The 19,744-nt window shown below is 38.0% G+C and overlaps 1 protein-coding gene across 1 annotated transcript in view; it reads right to left on the minus strand.

Moving 5' to 3' along the window:
* Nucleotides 1-3,024, minus strand: part of zfpm2a (zinc finger protein, FOG family member 2a) — a 184,731-nt gene extending 181,707 nt beyond the window's left edge. The window contains exon 1 of the mRNA XM_028469912.1: nt 2,906-3,024. The gene's annotated coding sequence lies outside the window, so the exon portion shown is untranslated. The remainder of the gene's footprint in view (nt 1-2,905) is intronic.
* Between the last annotated feature and the right edge of the window lie 16,720 nt (nt 3,025-19,744).

A 19,744-nucleotide genomic window follows, 5' to 3' on the forward strand; every position in this document is an offset into this window, starting at 1 on the left:
AAAGAAAACCTAATTCAATAATTATTAGTATTATCACAACATTACGCCACTAATAGTTTACTCAAATGATTTTCATTGCATCGGGGGTTGGATTTAAAGACTAAATTCTCACCTCGTCCATGTATCCTAATTAGTCTAATTAGAAGCTCTGACTTTGACTTGCTAACCCCAGCATTAAGGTAATTACTGTGTGTACTCAGTATCTCTTGAATGCTAAATAAAATAAAAACACAGATTCCACTATTCTGTAAATGAAACAAACTCTGGTCCCACTTGTCAGCGACCCCATGGGCAATGAGCCTGGTTTACCTCTCAAGCATCATACCATAAGTGGGTAATTGGATTTATTATTACCATAATCGGACTGTGTGCATGTTGACTTGGATATGCCCCTGTGAGCTGCACTGCGTCTCTGAGCCCCAAATAGAAGGAGATGGTGAGTGTACACAGGGTCCTGTGGGGTCTCTTTTGTTTTTTTTAACACCTGCATCCGTTTGCATACGTGGACTTAAAGTGAGTAAAGAGTCTCAAATATATTTGTGTTTATCCTAAGTAACTTTAGCCAAAAAGAAAGCTTGTTACATTATTTCTCAATTTCTCTAATCGACGATAGAGCTAAATACCCTCTTTGACAGATATTGTACGTGATTATTCACACTTTAACAGCTTGTAAGAAATGTTTATCCCATCAACAACGTTACAGTATGTCCGGGTGTATAGGCATCCTTATTATTTTGAAAAATTGCAATGGAATGCGTAATCCGGATCCGATCTAGATGAAATTCTGTGTGGTAATTGAGGAACCAAACTTGACCAAACCGAGTCAAATTTAATAAAGTTCGGTCAATCAAAAACAGAGACATAACATTTTTTAAACTGATCCAGAGTCAATAAGTACCTTTGACGTATTCTGCTAACAGACAAATAAACAAACGCCAGCAAAAATTCCAATTGTCTTCTTAATTTTCTTAAATTCTGATTGTCATCTCAATCAAAATAAGAATATCCATCCATTTTCCAAATCACTCCTCCAGACAATCGAGAGACTCCAAACATCCTAACAGTGGTGTTTTTAGATGGTGGGAGGACATAGGGGTAACTAGAGAAAACCCACATAAGCACTGGGAGAACATGCAAACTCCACACAGAATGGTCAAAAATGTCCACCCCAGGGCTCGAAACCAGGACCTTCTTGCTGTGAGCTGACGTGCTATTCACCACGCCACCGAGCACCCCAAAAACAAGACCAAGTTTCCCAAAATCTGATGTAATAAGAAAAAGTTTTCACAGCTGAAAATCTTAAATAAAACAAGGCCAGTGCATACATAAGGTTTAAGATTGAAGCTACTGAACCCTGCCTCAGAGCGGGGGTTCAGTACAAATCCACTCACACACATGCATGCACACGCACACACAGCCTCCATACTGAATGCACCCGCCAGTTACTTCTTAATTAACACCTACTGCAGCCACAATAATAGAATCCACCCCCCCCCCCACCCACATACACACACACACACAAGCTTTACTGAAAACCCCTTTGAAATTATGCAGGATTAAGGAAAGTTGGTTGCTAAATTGGTGTGTGCATCTGTAATTTAATTGCATCTGAGGGTATTAATTAATAAGATGCCTCCTTTAATAGTTAACATATAATTGCTATTAATTTAGCCCCAGTCCTGATAAAGTGTCACCAAAATCAAACAAAAACAATTAGCTTTTTGAGGTAAGTGTCTTTAAAAGCCGCTTTATTAGCACTGGAGGTGATATACAGTAGTTAGAATGATAAAGACACAAGGGTAGATCTTAATTTGGATGAGGGGAGAGAGACGGAAAAACACAGTTGACATCTGTAAGGAAATTACCATGTGGTAATTATGGGATAAGCTTATTGTGACAGGATAAATATTGCTTTATGTCCTTTTTACTTAGGTATCACCCCCTTTTTTGGGGTGAACTTTAATTAGATTGCGCACAATAAGATCAAATCAGTAGCTTTCCCGTGTGTTATAGTTTAATTATTACATTTAAATATAAGTGACTGCTACAGCTTTTTAGGTAAATGTTTGTCCTGAATTTGTAAAAAAAAAATATATATATATATTTATATATACACATGTAAATTCTTTAGTTCTTTAAAAAAGTTCCAGACAACTGTATGAAGTCCAAGTAAGAAATTATTAAAGACTAGGCACAAGTCACACACTTGTTTGAAATAATGTCAACCAAGGCACGATCACGCAAAAAGAGAAGCAAATAATTGGTGCTGGTGCTGCTCTGCTTACAGTATCTGGTATAAATCAGCAGGCTGTGGTTTTAGCTGGATTTACAGGCAAAGTTCTAGGTGGTGCAGAGTGAAACGGGTGCCAGGTTGACAAGCACAAGGATGTACAGTGGAACATGGAACTTTAAACAAACCTTACATTACATTAGCAGCACAATATGCACCACCGAATTCCCATGAATACAAATGACAGCATGGCCTCAATTTTGTGCACAGTGTGAGCGAGTTGTAAAAACCAATAGTTTAAGTGCTTTTCCATCCCAAAGTGCTCGTGCCCCCCCTCCTCCCCCCCACTTCCCCTCCACCTATCACTGAGTCAACGCTACAATCATGCTGTTTAGTATTGAATTTGTTAAAATAATACTCCGGGTCCCAGTCCACAGGCAACTATTACATAACAACCTGTTTCTCCACATGATACAAAAATACATCTGCAGAGAGCGCACACTGCAATTTGAGTGTGTTTTAGCCTTTATTTAATGAGGCATCAACGACAGAAAAGAACCCGCAGAGCAGCAAACACTTAGCCTAGAAAGTCATTTTCACCTTGGTTCAATGTAGAGCCCAGCTCCAATCCACTCACTAAACAATTACAGCACATTAGCTACTTGTCAGTCAGACCTTTTGGAGGCGATACATCTCCATTTATTCCCTCTCTCTACATTTCCTCGCTCGCCTCCACCGCTCTCTTCTCCCAAGACAGGCGGGGATGTGTCGGGAGTCCACAGGGAGCTGTGGAATATTTCACTCTGCTACTGAGGCACCCAGTGGGAATAGAGGTTGAAACTGTGCGAGTATGTATCTCATTAGTTCAGTTAAGTAATTTGGAGCACTGATAATCCTCCCAGACTGCCACGTTGGGCACCACAGAAACAAGAGTCGGAGCCGTCAACATGCAGTCGTGTACAGAGTTAGCTGCTAATTGCTGGGTGTGGGAAAGTGACAGGGACTGTATTCTCTCGTCCTCCGTGGAAGTAATGTTCATGCTTTTGTGCAGCTGCGACACATCTTATGTATTTAAAAGTAATCACGCACCACACCATAAAACTAATTACACCTCATTGCAGCCATATTGTACCATCTACTGCCACCTACTGACATGAAAGATAATGTCATCTTTCTGCCAACAACACGCAAGTTACTAAAGAGCATAATATGCAATTTTTTCATAACAATTTTTCACCAACCAAGCATAATATGAGTTTTCCAAAAATCCCTTCTCAACAATCGCTGGTAGATACTGTCAGGGGTGGAGCAGCGATTTTAAAAGTGTGGGTGTTCTAAGGGATGGGCAACCATTGACTCCCAATTTAGTTTATTAAATACATTTACTAAAACCATGATAAAGCTCCTTATAAGTCATAATTTTAATTATTATTCCCCCAGAAAACCATAAAAGGGGGGAAACTTAATCCCTTTTTACCTTTTTCTTTCGCCATTTTGTAACTTTTTTTGTGCATTTTGGCTCCTTTTCAGACTTTTTCCTATTTTTTGTCAATTTTTGCCAGTTCTTTTTTAAACTTTGATCCAATTTTTGTCAATTCTTTAACTATTTTTTGCCACTTTTAATCCAAAAGAGCTACATTTTGCCCAATAAATACCACTTGTTTCCTTTTTGACCTACATTTTGCATCTTTTTGTTGCACATTTTTGCCCCTTTTTTCACTATCGTTTGCCAAATTTTGCTCATTTAAGCTATCTTTTGCGATTACATTCTACCCGTTTCCTCTTTTTTGTCAATTTTTCTGCCACTCTTGAATGCTTTTGGTCCATTTTAGTCACTTTTCACTCTTTTCTTGCCATGTTTTCCACTTTTGGACCCTTTTTTTTCCCACTTTACTCATTGCTTGTTAACTCTTTGTTTACCTTCTCGGAAAGGTGGCTTCGTCAAATGGCTGGCTGTGATTGGCTTAATCACCATTCAATCAAAGTAATTGGACCAATACCTTTTCAGCAATGAATCCGTCTGTGAAAAGTGAGGGGGATAAATTTTGTTTTTATGAAAGTGCGGGTAGCGTATACCCCGCATCCCCCTCGAGTGAGATGTGCGTGGATACTGTGGTACAACATGAAAGTGAGAGTTTTCCCAGAATTGCTTTTCTTGCTGATAAAACAAATAAATAAATCTGAAAGCAATGGAAATTAAAGTTTAATAAACAGCCAATAATAATGTGATAAGTGCGTGACAATAAACCATACCCGCTTACGCAGGTCAATAGAATTTCAAGGACATTTACTGATATTAAGAGAAACAGTAATTATGTTTAAGGTGAAATATGTCATTGGGAATTATACTATCACATTCTACTCACACACTACCCAGTTTAATAATGAATGTTTTTCAGATTTTTCAGCTCAATGGTTTGAGTTTTTAGTTTTATTCCTTGTGGCTTTTATGTATTTATTCAGACCAACCACTTTCATAGGCCTGGTTTCTGCTACCAGCTGCAGGCAGCTGTTTTTAATGAAAAAAAACACTGATAAATCCCAGTTGCCCAAACAGCACGAACATTAAAAAAAAAGGCAACAGAAAGCAAAAACAAGCCAAACACAGAACAAAAACTGAACCTAAATGAGTCAGGAGGGCTGAAAGACAGCTTCAAATTAGAACGTTTGCTTTAAATGGCAGTAGTTCACAAAAATATGCCAACTTATTTCAGTGTGCATTTTGGTGTTGTATGTGAAGCTTGTTTTTGTGCACACAGGAAAAAAAATAATTCACTTGTGTTTATTTCATCATAGGTGAAAAACGTTTGTATGAAAGCTTTTCATGCAATAGAATGAAGATAAAAGTTTCAAAGTGCCACCAACTCTGTGAAAAACACATCAGGAGCGCGCCATTGTTGAGCGCTAAAAGAAATATGACATTTGTAAAAGAGAACAAACATAAGTCTGGTTTCAGCCTTAAATTCAATTAAGTATTACTTTTACACTAAAAGGTTTTTGAGACACTATTGCAGCGGGTGTCTTTCGTCGCCTTCAGTCCATCATTAAAATATCTTAAAGACAAATACCTCAAATATACCTATGCCACCATATGGTAAAAATTGGTATTGCAAGGATCAATTAGCCAAAGCTGAATGGATTTATAAGTAGAAATTCATGATGGGACGATTTATTGTCCAACAATATATCACAATATTAAAACGTCAAGATCTATAGTAGAAAGTACAAAAAAGCATGATTATTTATTTTTCCAACTGCCAGTTTCTTTGTTCCCTTCACAAAATAACGTAACATGAGCTCCATCTTTTGTCCCACCCCTAGTAAAACTAAAACAAAGATCTGTGAGCCATTGTGTATTTTCAAGTCTTGCATATTTTAGCTCCTCTAACATTGTCTTATTTGAAAAAGATTTTAGCTTCATCTCCAGATGCTCCACTTCCGCACCGACCCTTACACTACTTCATTACATGGAAAAAAGTGTGATAGATCGATTGTGTGCAATGCAGCCTACCTCAGAGCCATCACCTGCTTCCTCACATGACACGTAAAAACAGCTGATTGGGCCGCCAGTGGAGGGTGGTGTCCCAGGTGTGTGGGAAGCTCTGAGGAGGCATACATGCTCTCACATGCCTAGGGCTCTGTTCTTCGCCTGTGGCACGGGGATAGAGAGCTGCCACAGCTGGATTGGAGACATTTATTTTGAAAGTCCATTTTTAGTAGGCGTTATACAGTGTGCAAAAAGGCTGCGTTCTTCCTCCGGCAGCTCAATTCAGACTCTACCGCCACAAGAGGCACATTTTCGGGCTCAGAAAGAACAGACCTATCCACTGATACCAGGCACAAAGTTATTGCGTTCCAGAAATACAGTACGGAAAAAGCCAAAGCTGATTCCACAGGCTGACGGTATCCAATCAAAACTGTGCCTGCTAGATGGCTCCCTCCATTCAAACTACAGGTGTCCACACTGTAGATTCTTAGGGCCTAAGGGCAGATTTTAGACCCTGGCAACACATCATGGCTGAATATGATTGGATAAAAGCTTTAACATAAAGGCTAGCCCTCCAAATCTTAACCTGAGGCTGGCAACAGTGCAACCAACAGGAAAGCTATGAAACAGTGTATAACTATGAGGAGTAATTTTATACATATTTGTGGAAAAATGTGTTAAAAAAAATTATATTCTGATTATGTTTAGGCCAGCAGAGAAGGCCTTGCTGGCCCTGACTACCCACCACTGGCTTTCAGTGGCTGACCTAGTGCTGTTACACAATGTGATCTATTGATATTTACATCAAAGCCACAAGTCCAATTCCAAAGTCATGAGTTTCTATATGCAGAATTTGTAAAGTCCATTGTATGATCAGGTTGGATTAGTAAAGTGTCAAATATTCCTATTTTAGTGCAGGATTTGTATTGTATTGAGAAAAAGCTTAACATGTTTCCATTACAGATACTGGAACTTTCTTTCTAATGTTTGTGGAACGTTTAAATTACTAATGTAATTGCGCTCCATGGAAGTTGCTGGTTGGATTGACATAATTGCGAATGGAGAGGTATAGTGAGTATTGAATAAACAGTTAGGTTAGCATAGATCAATGCTTCCCAAACTGAGTAACATTTCATGCTCAATGTTGCTAAACATTAAGCATTAAACACTAGAAAAACATCTTTTCTTTTTTGCACACACAGGACTTCATTGTTACTGTTCTAAAATATGTAATCACACATTTTATGTTTTTACAGTTTTGAAGAAAAAAGTTGGGAACCACTGGCATAGATTGTTCTTTGGAGAATTTATAGTATAAACTGAGCTTGTTTTAACTGCTCCTGCCAAAAACCAAGGCATTTTTTTAATTTCCAGCCTAAAGCATGCCAGCCAAAACCTCTTGGTTTAGTTACTCTTTCAGATGTCAACTTTTCAGTGTAAAAGGTAGGGTTGGGATGATACACTGAGTTTACGCTACAATAGTGGGCTTGCGTAAGGGGAAAAAGGAAAAAAGTTGGAAAAATAACCACGTTTTTTTATTTTTATCCAACTCAATAGGAATATAAAAGGTAAAAACAAACCATAGCAATCTGGTGTGTAATAGATGGTGTGGATTTTTTTAATCTCACCCTCGACACGAACGATACCACTTGTACACTCGATCCATCTTTTTTAGTATCGTGATATCTTGTCTCACGACATATTGTCCCACCTTTAGTAAAAGGTAAAGCAATACTTTAAAACATTTTTTCGATCAGAAGGTTCCATGTATAATGTGAGAGAAGCCCTGATCTTAATTTACTGAAGTGTTGAGCTGCAGCCCTGACAAATGAAGAGCTAACTATATGAACTGGTTCTTGACCTTGTTCTTGGGATCATCACTTAGGCATCAACCTCAACCCAAGCAGGAGCAAAGGGAAGATGAAGGGCAGAAAAAGGTGTCAGTATCACGTAGTGTGACATGCCATGTCCAATAACAGCAAACAACATAGCATCATTTAACCTTTACAACACACGTATTGATCTATTTGGTTGTTATCGCGTCGCGATCACAGCTCAGGGCTCGGCTCAGCTCAGCTTCAGGCTGTTTGAATCCTCCCTGCGATAATACTGGGAGACAAAGAGAACCAGCCCCTTGCTTTTTTGAGCCTGTCCTTGGACCATCCTTCCCACTGATCACTTTGTCTGTGGAACAGTGGGAAGACGCGTTCCCGGCTGTTTAGTTGTGATGAGTAAATATACAATGGGAGGTATAAGATAAAATCTTGGCACGCTGGAAGAGCGTGATGAAGAAAATACGCCCACACTGTTCCCTTGATTTTCCAGTAATGCAATGAGACTCATTCTGAGGATAGAGAGACACATAACACTCACAAAACCAATGTTTAAGAGGATTTTTTAAAGGTTCTAATAATTTGCTATTTGTTGTAGCTGTGAATTCTGTAAGTTGTGAATAGTATTAAAATACATTTTGTCAAGCAAACTGATTTAAATTCCCTCTCCTCACCTGCTTCAGGACACTCTCAGAATTGAATAGAAATACCAAGAAAGAGAGAATCACTTTAAAGTATTGCATCATATTAAGAAGTGCAGCAGAGAGAAGTTGATTCCATACCTCAGGAGACATGCACCCAGATGGATTCTTACACACCCAGATGGCCTGAGTTGTCAGTTTGCTCTGTTAGAAGCTGTTGCTAAGTGCACCTTACATATTTCACTTGTAGGCTGTAGAAACCGAGCTCTCTACAACATGCACTCTACAACATGCACAGCTACCATTTGTAGTACAAATGGCTGCTTTCTAATGAGTCATGTGCGTTATTATATGCTGGATTTAAATCATGAGTTATGAGTATAAAGATGCTGGTTATTAGCTAACACTAAATTTCTACTTTCTGATATTAACCGATACAAACACAGACCTTCTCCCACTTTATGTCATTTTAGGTCACATTATACACCTCACCATAGGAATAATAGGTTAAGCTGTGATTCACTGGATGTATTACAAATAAACATTATCTGTGCAAAAATAAAAATACTTATTGAACTTCAGTAATGAAAAAAGTGTCATTTGTGTTTAATATGTTTTCTTAAACAGTACATAGCATTTTTTCCAAAAAATAATACTGATATCGACCAATATTAAATTTAATAGCAAAGATATTATCACCCATATCTAGTCTATTAAAAGCTATCCATTTGTTTGTTCGTCAACTGATTTCACAAAATCCTTGTCCTGACAGCTTAAACGCTACATTGAAGGGTGTTTATTTAAGATAAGGTTTGCTATATAGCACACTAAAGAGTACATCAATTCATGAGCATTAAACATTTAAAAAAATCTCAATGACTGTGGAAGACGTAATACTTCAAACAAGTGTCTGTATAGTGTTGAGTTACACAAACTCCTTTTAAATATCACCAATTGGAACTACAAGGTTCTGGACGGAGACGTTCAATCACCAAGTCTGTATGAAAAGTGAAACACAGATAATGTGTTCATACTTAAAGCTGATATCCAGAGTTTCTGAGAAACGTCTCGATGTCTCGCCCTCAACAGCACTTCCTCCCCCTGCCTCTGCAATCTATCAGAAGCCACGCCTCTACTTTTCGGCACGTGCATCACGGAACATAAGGTCGCATTGGGTTGCATTGATACAGGTCTATGGGTCAGGTCAGAGCCAAAATCATATTTACCTGTTTGCTGTTGTGACGCGGCCTTGTTTCCGTGCACAGTTCCACATTCACATTGATTGACAGTCTCAAAAACAGGAAGTTGAAGCTTATTGGCTGGGCGCACTCGGCGATCGTTTCCATTTGTATAGGAGTCTATAGGATGAAGGAGGGACTAAATAAATGAAGGAAAACATGATTGTTTCTTTAACCACATGACCTTTATCACCACTGGCTTTGGCAGCATCTCACTCAGTTTGAATAGAAACCTGCTCATTATAAGTGTACATACCTTGCCCGTGTAGAGGCCTGGAAATAGTGAGCATATGTTAAAGTAAAAATAAATAAAAACTGTAAATAAATAAGTAAAAATTGACACCCCTACAATTTTTATTTTTTTTATTCAACCATTTTATTTTCATGTAATAACTCATTTGGTTCTTATACAATCTCTCTTGAGTTGGTAAATGTTAAATGGACTTGATTTATATAGCGCTTTATCCCCACACTGAAGCAGTCTCAAAGCGCTTTACATAACAGCTCATTCACCTAATCACTCCCACATTCACACACCAGTGGGACAGGACTGCCATGCAAGGCGCTAGTCAACCACTGGGTGTAATGAAGCGTGTGTGTTTCTACGTCCAACAACCAAACATTTTGATTTATCCTCTCGTAACTTCGGCATCCTTGAGCTTGGACTACAAAATTAAAGCGAGAAATAAAAATGGCGGATTGCTCGAAGTGTTGGACCTGGAGTTGATGTACTAATTTGGCAGTTCCGCTGCAAATACTGTGATGTGTAATAGAGAATAGAAAAAACGAAACAGATTGAAAAATATGAGCAAAACAGAATATAAAGATATCTACGGAGGACCTGAAGAGACTAATTTGATTTTTTCTGTACTTCTAAACACTCTAAATATTTAACAAAATGCATTTAAGGGCCAAAAAAGTGGATTTAGTATGATATGTCCCCTTTAAAATACATTGGGTTAAAAACAATGTACATTTTGTATTGAATTTTTGTAACTTTTGAGAAACTGTAATTGTGTAATTATAATGTGTGACTAGTATAGCTTTACTAAGCTATGGCCACATGGACTTTGGGACTCTTCAAGGCCATTTAGAATAGAATAAGTATCTGGATTACTGCTGTTATTGATTGTGAAAATATGTTAGAGGAAGAACAATGCTCGTGTGTGAAGTAAATGCCGCTGAACGCATGCACTGCATCTATTCTTTATCACAGGCACACTAAGTACTTCATACACACACACCTATGCCCTCTGAACCCCAGAGGAACACCACCTGCTGTCACTATGATTGCGTTTCATTAAAGCCTAGTTTAATATTTCAACAGTCATTAGTTGATGCCAGGCTTTTTGATAAACTTTAAACAAAAGTTGCAACAGCAGCTTCTGAAAGTCACACCAACGTGTTTTAATGACCCAATGTCAGAGCACACAGTAAGCATTGTTAAACCTGACAAATTTAGCAACAAAGTTTGTATTAAAATCTTTTTCAAAAGTGGGGAAAATGCTTATGACCAAGCAGCAGAGAGGTGATAGTCCAACCTGGTCTAATTAGTGAGAGAAAGAGCGCAATGAGCAGCAAAATGCCTCGTGACGGAGGCAGATCCTCATCATCACATTTGCTGTGAGCGCTGATAGCAGATATGTATAGTAAGAAAAATGGTGCTTTAATAGAGTTTTTAACTGTAGATCTTGAATGGAAAATTGGATATCCAATCTAATTGAATACCTGGCTGAAAATGCAGCCAGCACACCGTTATAAATCACCTGCAATCAGTTTTCACAAACTCCTTTCTCCCTCTCACCCACTTTACAAACACAGAGCAAGGCTTTTTCAGCCTCTGATAAGTGTTAATAAATTACCTGAATTTAAAAATTAATGGCTAGCCGCCTGCTTCAGGGAGATATCATTGTGTTTCATGAATATTTTGATTTTGTGATTAGATCAAAATGCTGTGAATTCCTAAACAGCCTCTATGCCTGAGCTGCACTGATCATAAACTCTTTCCTTCTTAAAAAAGGGAAAAATCCATCCCATGCTAATGTGCTGATACGGAATAATTACAATGAGGTTTTCCCTGTTTTTTTCTGCAATAACATTTGCATGACTTTAGATCTCACCCAACTGATCTGCTCCAAGCTGAGGGAAAATGTCTGTTTTTGTACAGCTCCTTCTTAAAAAAAAAGGGCAAGATAATGGCTCATATTGTGATGTTAAAGAGGACTGTATTTACAAAAAGAAACAAAGGCAAGTGCTGGTTCCAGCGCTGGAGGACATCGATTCGACTCCTGGCATTCCAGCTCATCTCCTTTTTGCATGATAGGGATCAAATAGATTTTCAGAACGTTCCCAACATTAACAGGTAGAGAAATGTGAGAAGAAGAGAGGATGAAAAGCCAACCTAACTTTGACTTCTTAACATATTCCGGCATGGTCTCGTTTTCCCAACCTGCTTTTCCTCAATCTGTTTGGCTTGTTGTCTCATTTCTGTTTGTATTTTTTATTTTTTTTTAAACACACATGCCGACTATTCTATAGCAAGGCACACAAAGACAGAAGGCATAAGATTAAATTATTTATCACACTACTCTCTGAAAAATAAACACAACAGTTGCATTATGCATCCTCCACAAACAATAAAATAAAAAAAATATGGGAAGCATTCGCATTGTGTTTGGAGTTCTTAGCATTGGCACATAGGAGTGTGTGTGTGCGCGTGTGTTCGTGTGTTTGTGTGTGATGGTGCAGGAGAATAACACACTCAACTGGAAGTTGTGCAACTTCAGATCATCCACAGCCAAAGATACAGAGGGATGCTGTTCGTTTGTGTGTGTGTGTGTGTGTGTGTGTGTGTGTGTGTGAGTGAGAGAGAGAGAAGAGTTAAGGGTTTGTTAAGGAGCTAGTTGTGTATGTGTGTGTGTGTGTGTGTGTATATACATGCATAGTAGAGTGCGCCCGGCAGCTGCATGGGGGGCCCGGGGGACAGGTCTGTGTAGAAGGGTCTTCTTAACCCACAGCTCATTAGCGGAGAGTGAAAGAAATCCACACAGATGGCTGTCAGCGTTCAAAAAAAGTCAGCTGCGTGAGACATGTCAATTGAGGTTTAAGTTCCTTCTGCTCATTTCTGTGACACTGCAGTATTCAAGAGATATTTGTTTATTCTATCCAAAAAGCACAAAAACACAGAAGCCTGGTGACATCTGAAAATGTGTTTTCTAATGAGCGCTCCGACTACTGAACAGGAGCTCACGCTTGTCATTCATCACCGCAAATTACTCGTTCTGGCTTGACATGTTTTCAGTGCTACAGATGACGGGCTTGTCTGTTCTGCAAACACTGGGGACAGTTGCCGTTTAAACTGGAAATGTGGCATTGAACAGTCCAGCAAGACATGGCAGAAAATCAATTAGATTGTTTACCTGTCAAAGTTAGAATGGAGGCCACATCAGCAGCGGTGGCTCATCTTTTTCACTTGAACACTGGCTCCTGCTCTTCTACTGGTATTCAATTAATGCAAGTGAACAAAGTGCAGAGGCATGGAGGACTTTTTATAGAGAAATGTAATCATTGCACCCTTGTTATTAAAAGCCTGCGCTCTCACTTTTTTTTTTTTTTAAACAAAGATTTAAGATGTTTGAATAATAAGGATGAAAACAGCCCAAAAATATGATGCGTTCTGTGTGGGCAAGGACCAAGCGTTAACAGGAGAAACATAAAATATATATATTAAAGCTGGTGCGCCTAAACGTGGATGTCACTTGTTTATTCAAATTAAAACATATCTGCTGCCTAGCTAAATGATTAGGTGCAGATGTGAAGAACAGATTGTATATTTACTTTAACAGCCACTACAAATATGCTGCAGTACGTTTGAGAAAGACTAACTTCCCGTTACAGTAGAAAAACTGTTAAATCAGTCATAAAAAAACAACTACAATTTGACTTGAAATGTCAGAAAAGGCTAGAGCGGCAGTTTTTCATACCACACTCACATCAACACAATCCAACTTGTAAAACAGATTCGCAGATTAGCAAGACATTTTTCACAAGTTGACTAAGGGAAAACTTGTCTTGCTCATTCACTGCAGTGTGGATTAAAAGTTGCCAGGGAGCGGAGATGCTACTTTTTCAGAAATTGTACATAACAGCAAAGTAAAGACCACTTGAGCTGACCTACTTGTAGAGGCTCAGAAACTTTTTATCCTGCAGCCAAGTCTAAAAATAACCCCGTGGGCAGTTTTAGATTCATCTCAATGGTAACCCTGACAGTTTTGCAGAGTGCAAGTGACAGAGTCTTGCTAAGTAGCAGCAGAAGAAGCCTAAATGGTGCTTTGCTTACTGCTCTTGATAAATCACTTTTCTTTCTGAGATTCAGAACAGAATACGAGGAGCTAAATAACAATACTAAAGATTGAGATACACGCCCTGGTGAGGCTTGTTTCTTTTAAAAGAATACATCCTATACTGCATTTTTAGCCCAGTCTAACGGGGATCATGCAACTGTGAGACAAATGAAAGATTCTATTGTTAAATGTGTGCAAACACGATTTCCTCACATTTTTAGTGATGCAAAGAATACATGTTTGTTGTGCTTGCCATGAATTACAACAGAACATTATTTCCCTAACCATAAACCTTACCCTAACTCTGAAACCTTACCTCAAGCCCTCATCCAGTCCCTCATTAGCTGTATCACATCATTTTCTATAACTTGAGTCAGTGCAGTGGTCAAGACCTCCGTCTTTCACACAAGCAGCCGGGGCTTAAATCCTGGTTTGAGTGTTTTTCCATTTAAAGCATGTTTTTGTTCCAAGAAGCACAAAAAAAATTGTGTTGGTATTTAGTTAGCAAATCATTTATTAATAGGGATGTAACGATTCACTCAACTCCCGATACGATTCGATTCGCGATACTGGGTTCACGATACGATTCTCTCACGATTTATTTTACAAAATGGGACTCTAGACAAATTTATAGAAAATACGGTACTATTTTCCTTTTATTTTTCATTGTCAAAAGAATTCCTTGATAAACTATTCAAAACAATGCAATTTAACTAAAAATAAATCTTGAATGAAATAAATAAAGGAATAATACAAATGAAAATGAAGCTTATTAATTTAAATTCTGGTTCTATAATAAACAATGCAAAACTGCATAATAGTTCTTTTTCTTTTAAAAGTGCAACTGAAAATGTATTTTGTGCCTTAACAATTGGACTTAAAAAAAAAACAAAAAAAAAACGTGATTGCCCTGATTTACGTCATATTTGTTTGGACCAGCAGAGGGCGCTGGTAACAGTGGTCGGTTGGCATGCAGATATCTTGCAGTGAAGAAGAGAAGCTATGCTAGCAGACAGAGCTAATAGAAAAACGTGAATTTTACAGATATTCAAGTAATATTACAAATATTCTTTCGGTGCTAAAGGTGTAAGGAATCATTTATTAACATATTTAAGAGTAGATGGCGGCCAGAAAGAATTAGCAGACTCCGCCCGCCGCCTACACTTGTGGATAGCGCCCTCTGCTGGTTAAAAAAAAAGTACTGCGATTCAGTTTTCAGAAAATTGATATCAACCGTGATACTTATGAATCGATTTCTAACTGCCTTACAATTAATCGTTACATCCCTATTAATTAATGCAAGAGTGAATTGGGTGTGGGGTGACAAACATACAGAAACACTTCATGCACCCTATTTATTTATTTATTTATTTATTTATTTATGTTTAATTAATTATTAGCCCTGAAATATAACAAACAATACAACCTCTATCATGTCTAGCACCAAATGAGGGCTTAAATGGCAAAAACCTAATTGGTTCCTTAAGAAAAATATTCAGTTAATGCATGACAGACACTAACCATAATCCTTAGTCAGACATCTTTATTCTGATAAAGCTGCAGTGGTTTTTACATTTCACAAGGTCTGCTGATCATCCATATCCCTATCACTCATTCCACAAGTGAAAGCACAGTAGCCTGTAAGGCACCAATGTCAGTATTTCCCATTGGTCCACACCATACACTGTAAAAAAGATGGACGGGACATCCTCCCAAGGAAGTGAAGCTTTTCTCTTAGCTTTTTGTAAAGTTAAAGAAAGTGTCTATTAGCACGGTTGCCGTATGGACAACCCCCAGTACAATTACCGACGTACATGTACGTAGCGTCTTAGGGTTAGGATTAGGTTTAGGGTTAGGTTATAACTCAATATCGCAACAATTTCTAGGGTTAGGGTTAGAGTTAGTCTTAGTCATGCAACCTACACTGGCCAATGACTGACCTATCACGTGACTGGAATGTCGGTATATTGATACAGCAACCGTACAAATAGCCACTGCCAAAGTTAAAATACTCGTCACATAATTTTTTTCCAAACCTAAATACTGCTGTGACCAGTGCTAATTTTTCTGTGAAGTTTGTTTTTAAATAAGTTATTTGAGGTTGAAAAACAAGATCTGACATCATATATTACGACAATTGACAGCATCAGACCTTGCGTAGTTCTCTTTGGGGTCTATTCTCCCGTCTGGACTTAAGCATTTTTTTGCGCGCCTGCAGTTACGCGCTTCTCTCCTACGCATATTCTTCGGTCCAGGCTGCTGCCACGGCCACCATGCGTAAGGTAGACCAAAAGCGCGTATGTGTGAATGAAGGAGGGCTGAAGGAAAGGAGGTGGTGATGTCATTTGGTGGTGTTTTTTTGGGCTGTCTAGAAATCATGTAACCTGGAGTTTTCTTGATGCTTGTAAATGTCATTGAAATCCGTGAAAATGATAAAGTTTACTTTTAATTTGAAAGTAAATTATTCTTCAATTAAATTCTTTAATTGAAGAATAATTAAACTTTCCCGTTCAGTTTTTTCATCTTTTTTGAGGTACTAGTACTAACCTATGATTTGATCATCTGAACAAGATGTTGGTAGAATTTCCAGTGGGAAAGATACTTAAGTTTGTGGCGTAGCTGGGCTGCGTAAGTATTAAGGGCAATATGCAAATTGGCGAGACGTGTTACCAGGGCTCCTCCCGCTGGACCCTACTGCGCAGACTATGGCTCCAAATGACATCAAATTTGCAAGAACTAAGCGCCCCTAAGCGCCGTATTTTGACTTCAAGAACGTTGGGTGGGAACAGCTACAATGCACGCCCACTGGTCCACACCATTACACCATGTCAACAACCAATGTTAAATATTGTTTTTAAGCCATCAGTAAATAAATATGTGGTGAATGTTCCTACCGTACCTACACCCTAAACAGGATACCATTACTGCATTTATGTACTAGCTAAATTACAGTCCAAACTACAAAAATACTTGTTTTTACTCAAGATTCCGACCGTCTGGACTGAACTGGGCAAAAAAATCCTGCATGTATTCCACTCAATGGTCATGGAATGCTGTACAGAGAGATTTTAAACTCACAGAGTTGGTCTCACTGGAAGAGTTTAGAGCCCTTTTATAACACCTGGAAACTAAAACTTCATCTTGTTCTTGTTTTAGCCAATTTATTTTTAATGTTTTATTTTTCATAAGCTCTTACTTTGACTGTACCTTTTATTGTCTTTCATGTACTTGTCTTCTGTGCTATATATTTGTTTTAAGAACATTTTAGTATTCTTTTGACACTGTAAATGTGTTTTATGTACTGCTGCCAGGATACACTTGTAAAAGAGATTATTAATCTCACTGTGGTTCTGACTACATAAAGGCTAATGAACAATCCCTGGTAATTAGCTGAATGCTAACTCCAAGTACCACTGCTTTGGAATGTGTCACTTAATAATCAATTTATCACAGCTTGCCCTGAAACATTCCACATTTATAATAATGACACTACCAACAGAGGGAACAGCTGTAACTACACACCTTAAAAATGCCTGCAAAATTATTAGGTGCCATTGGTGATTCCGCTAGGAGACACCAAACCTCTCTGCAAAGGAAAATAAATGTAATTTAAACTATGAATAGTAAATCATTTATCTTATGAATAATTGTATAAGATAATTGCCATCCCAGTATGCAACACAGCTGCCATGTGCTCATCTCTGAATTACAGTAATAACCATGTACTACGTGTCTGTTGTAACATTGGTCAATGCTAAATACTACATTAGCATAATACAAAACTGAACCTATGAGCAAATGAACAAACATATTTTCTACTGAGAATGATCCAGTTTCTAATTAAGAGACTTTAAATTAAATAAAACAAATAAATAACATGGACCAACAGACCATTAAAACACATAAATGTAAAGTCTGTGTGCTGAGCCTTATGCTGGAAATCACTATGAAATATTTCTATTTAATCATTGCCTGTAAATAGCTAAAAAAAAATATATATATATATATATATATATATATGTGAGAACAATTTGTAATTTGTTTTTATGACCTACTTAAAATGGAACTTTTTGTGTTTTACTTTGTTTCCATTCTTGCTGTGTGTCATTGTGAAGACATTCTTTTGTGCTGCGTGCATCCTTCCTTTAAGATGATTTGGAATTAGAGGCTTTTCATACAGAACATATTATGTTGCTGGTTGGGAACTCCATTAGCCTGAATCAAAGAGGACAGAAGCTTGAGTGAGACTCAATAACATGGCAGCCTTATGTTTGACAAATAAACAACAAATCATCTGCGTACAGTAGCAGCCAATGTAAACTTAGTAATTAAAAGATGAAAGGAGAGGGTCGTCTTCCTTACAGTTTGATTATGCCATTTTTGTTCAAAAGCAGTGGCACAGTTTTAGACACTAACAAAATAAAGGTTGAGGCTAATCAGAATCTGAAGTTGCTAACTGGGTTCCCAATAGCAATCTTGTGCTTGTCGAAGAAAAAGTGCAATCAACACCACCGTGTTGTCCCTGAAATGACACTGGCCTGTGGGAAGACTAAAACAGGATTTTATTCCCTCCTTTCTTTCATACCAATGGTCCACATTTCTATCCCTGAACACCTCCTCTCTTCTCCACTATTCCTTCTCACCTCGAGGAGCATCTTGGGAGCATTGAGCTCAGACAGCGGGATTAGTCAAGGATCCATCGTGAAACGCAGATAATGTTTTCCGTGTGCGGACTATCCTGCTCTGCGCTGGCTTCTGCTTCACTGATTAGAACTCAAAACAACAAGAGAAATGGCTATTTGTTCTTTAGCCATTTTTCCTTCCTCCCCCTCCTCCTTTTGTGCATTCTTTGCAAACCAATTCTTTAATTCTGTGCAGCAACCCGTCAAGTAGGTCAAGACAAAGCTACGCTCGACACACTGTGTCTTAGAGTGAGACGGCGACGTGGAAGATTCAGTGTGCTGTTTCATAGAAAGCCCTTTGAACAGGAATTTAATATCAGTTTATCAACCATTGTTAAGCTCTGCTACTGCTCAAATGTGGAGTACATGCACTCAATTTTAGTTTACTTGTACACAAGTGAAATGTAGTGAAGAAAAAGGTGTCACTACATGTAAAAAATAACAAGTTAACTTTACTTTAAAAAAAATATGAAAACTGAATAAAATCAGATTTGATTAACTACAATTAGAGAAGTTAAGGGAAGCCAACTTTTTACGAGTGTAACTAGTAACAACTGTTTCCTAGTAGAATATTTTGCTAGTAAGGTGTACTCGTATACAAAAAACTATGGTACTAAATCCAACAAGTTCAAGACTATATTATAGATACTACTATAGTACTCTCAAAATCCCACTATAGTAGAAGATTGCTACTTGTAGTACCACTAAAGCCAAAAATGTAACTAGTAGTACTAGTAAAAGATTCACTAGTAGTACTGATAAAATGTTCAGTAGTAGTAGTAGTGAGGCCAAAAGATCCACTACTAGTACTAATAAAATATTCACTAATACTAGTAAAGCTAAAAGATTCACTAGCAGTACTCGTAAACCTAATGTAAATTAAGTAGGAGGGATTAAAACCAATTTCATCACCCTAATTAGTTGTACAATTTTAAAATGCCAATGGCAACCCCTAAATCAGCTTTCCCTGGCACTATTATTAGCATATAATCAATTAATCAATCAATCTTTATTTATATAGCGTAAATTACAACAAAGGACGCCTCACGGCGCTATCAAAATATAAAATTCATAAAAAGGAAAAAACCCAAAAAAATCCACATGAACAACCATTTAGCAACAGTGGGAAGAAAAAAACTGCAGAACCAGGTTCAGAGGTGGCAGCCATCTGCGTCGACTGGTTGGGGTTAGGGGACAGAAGGACCAACAGAACAGGATAGAGAGATAGAACATCAGAGTGTCCCAGACTAGTTGAGCCGTGAACCACAGATCAGGAACTGTCAACTTTAGC

The sequence above is a fragment of the Gouania willdenowi genome, chromosome 16 (genome assembly GCF_900634775.1).
Source record: "Gouania willdenowi chromosome 16, fGouWil2.1, whole genome shotgun sequence".
NCBI classification, from domain to species: domain Eukaryota; kingdom Metazoa; phylum Chordata; class Actinopteri; order Blenniiformes; family Gobiesocidae; genus Gouania; species Gouania willdenowi.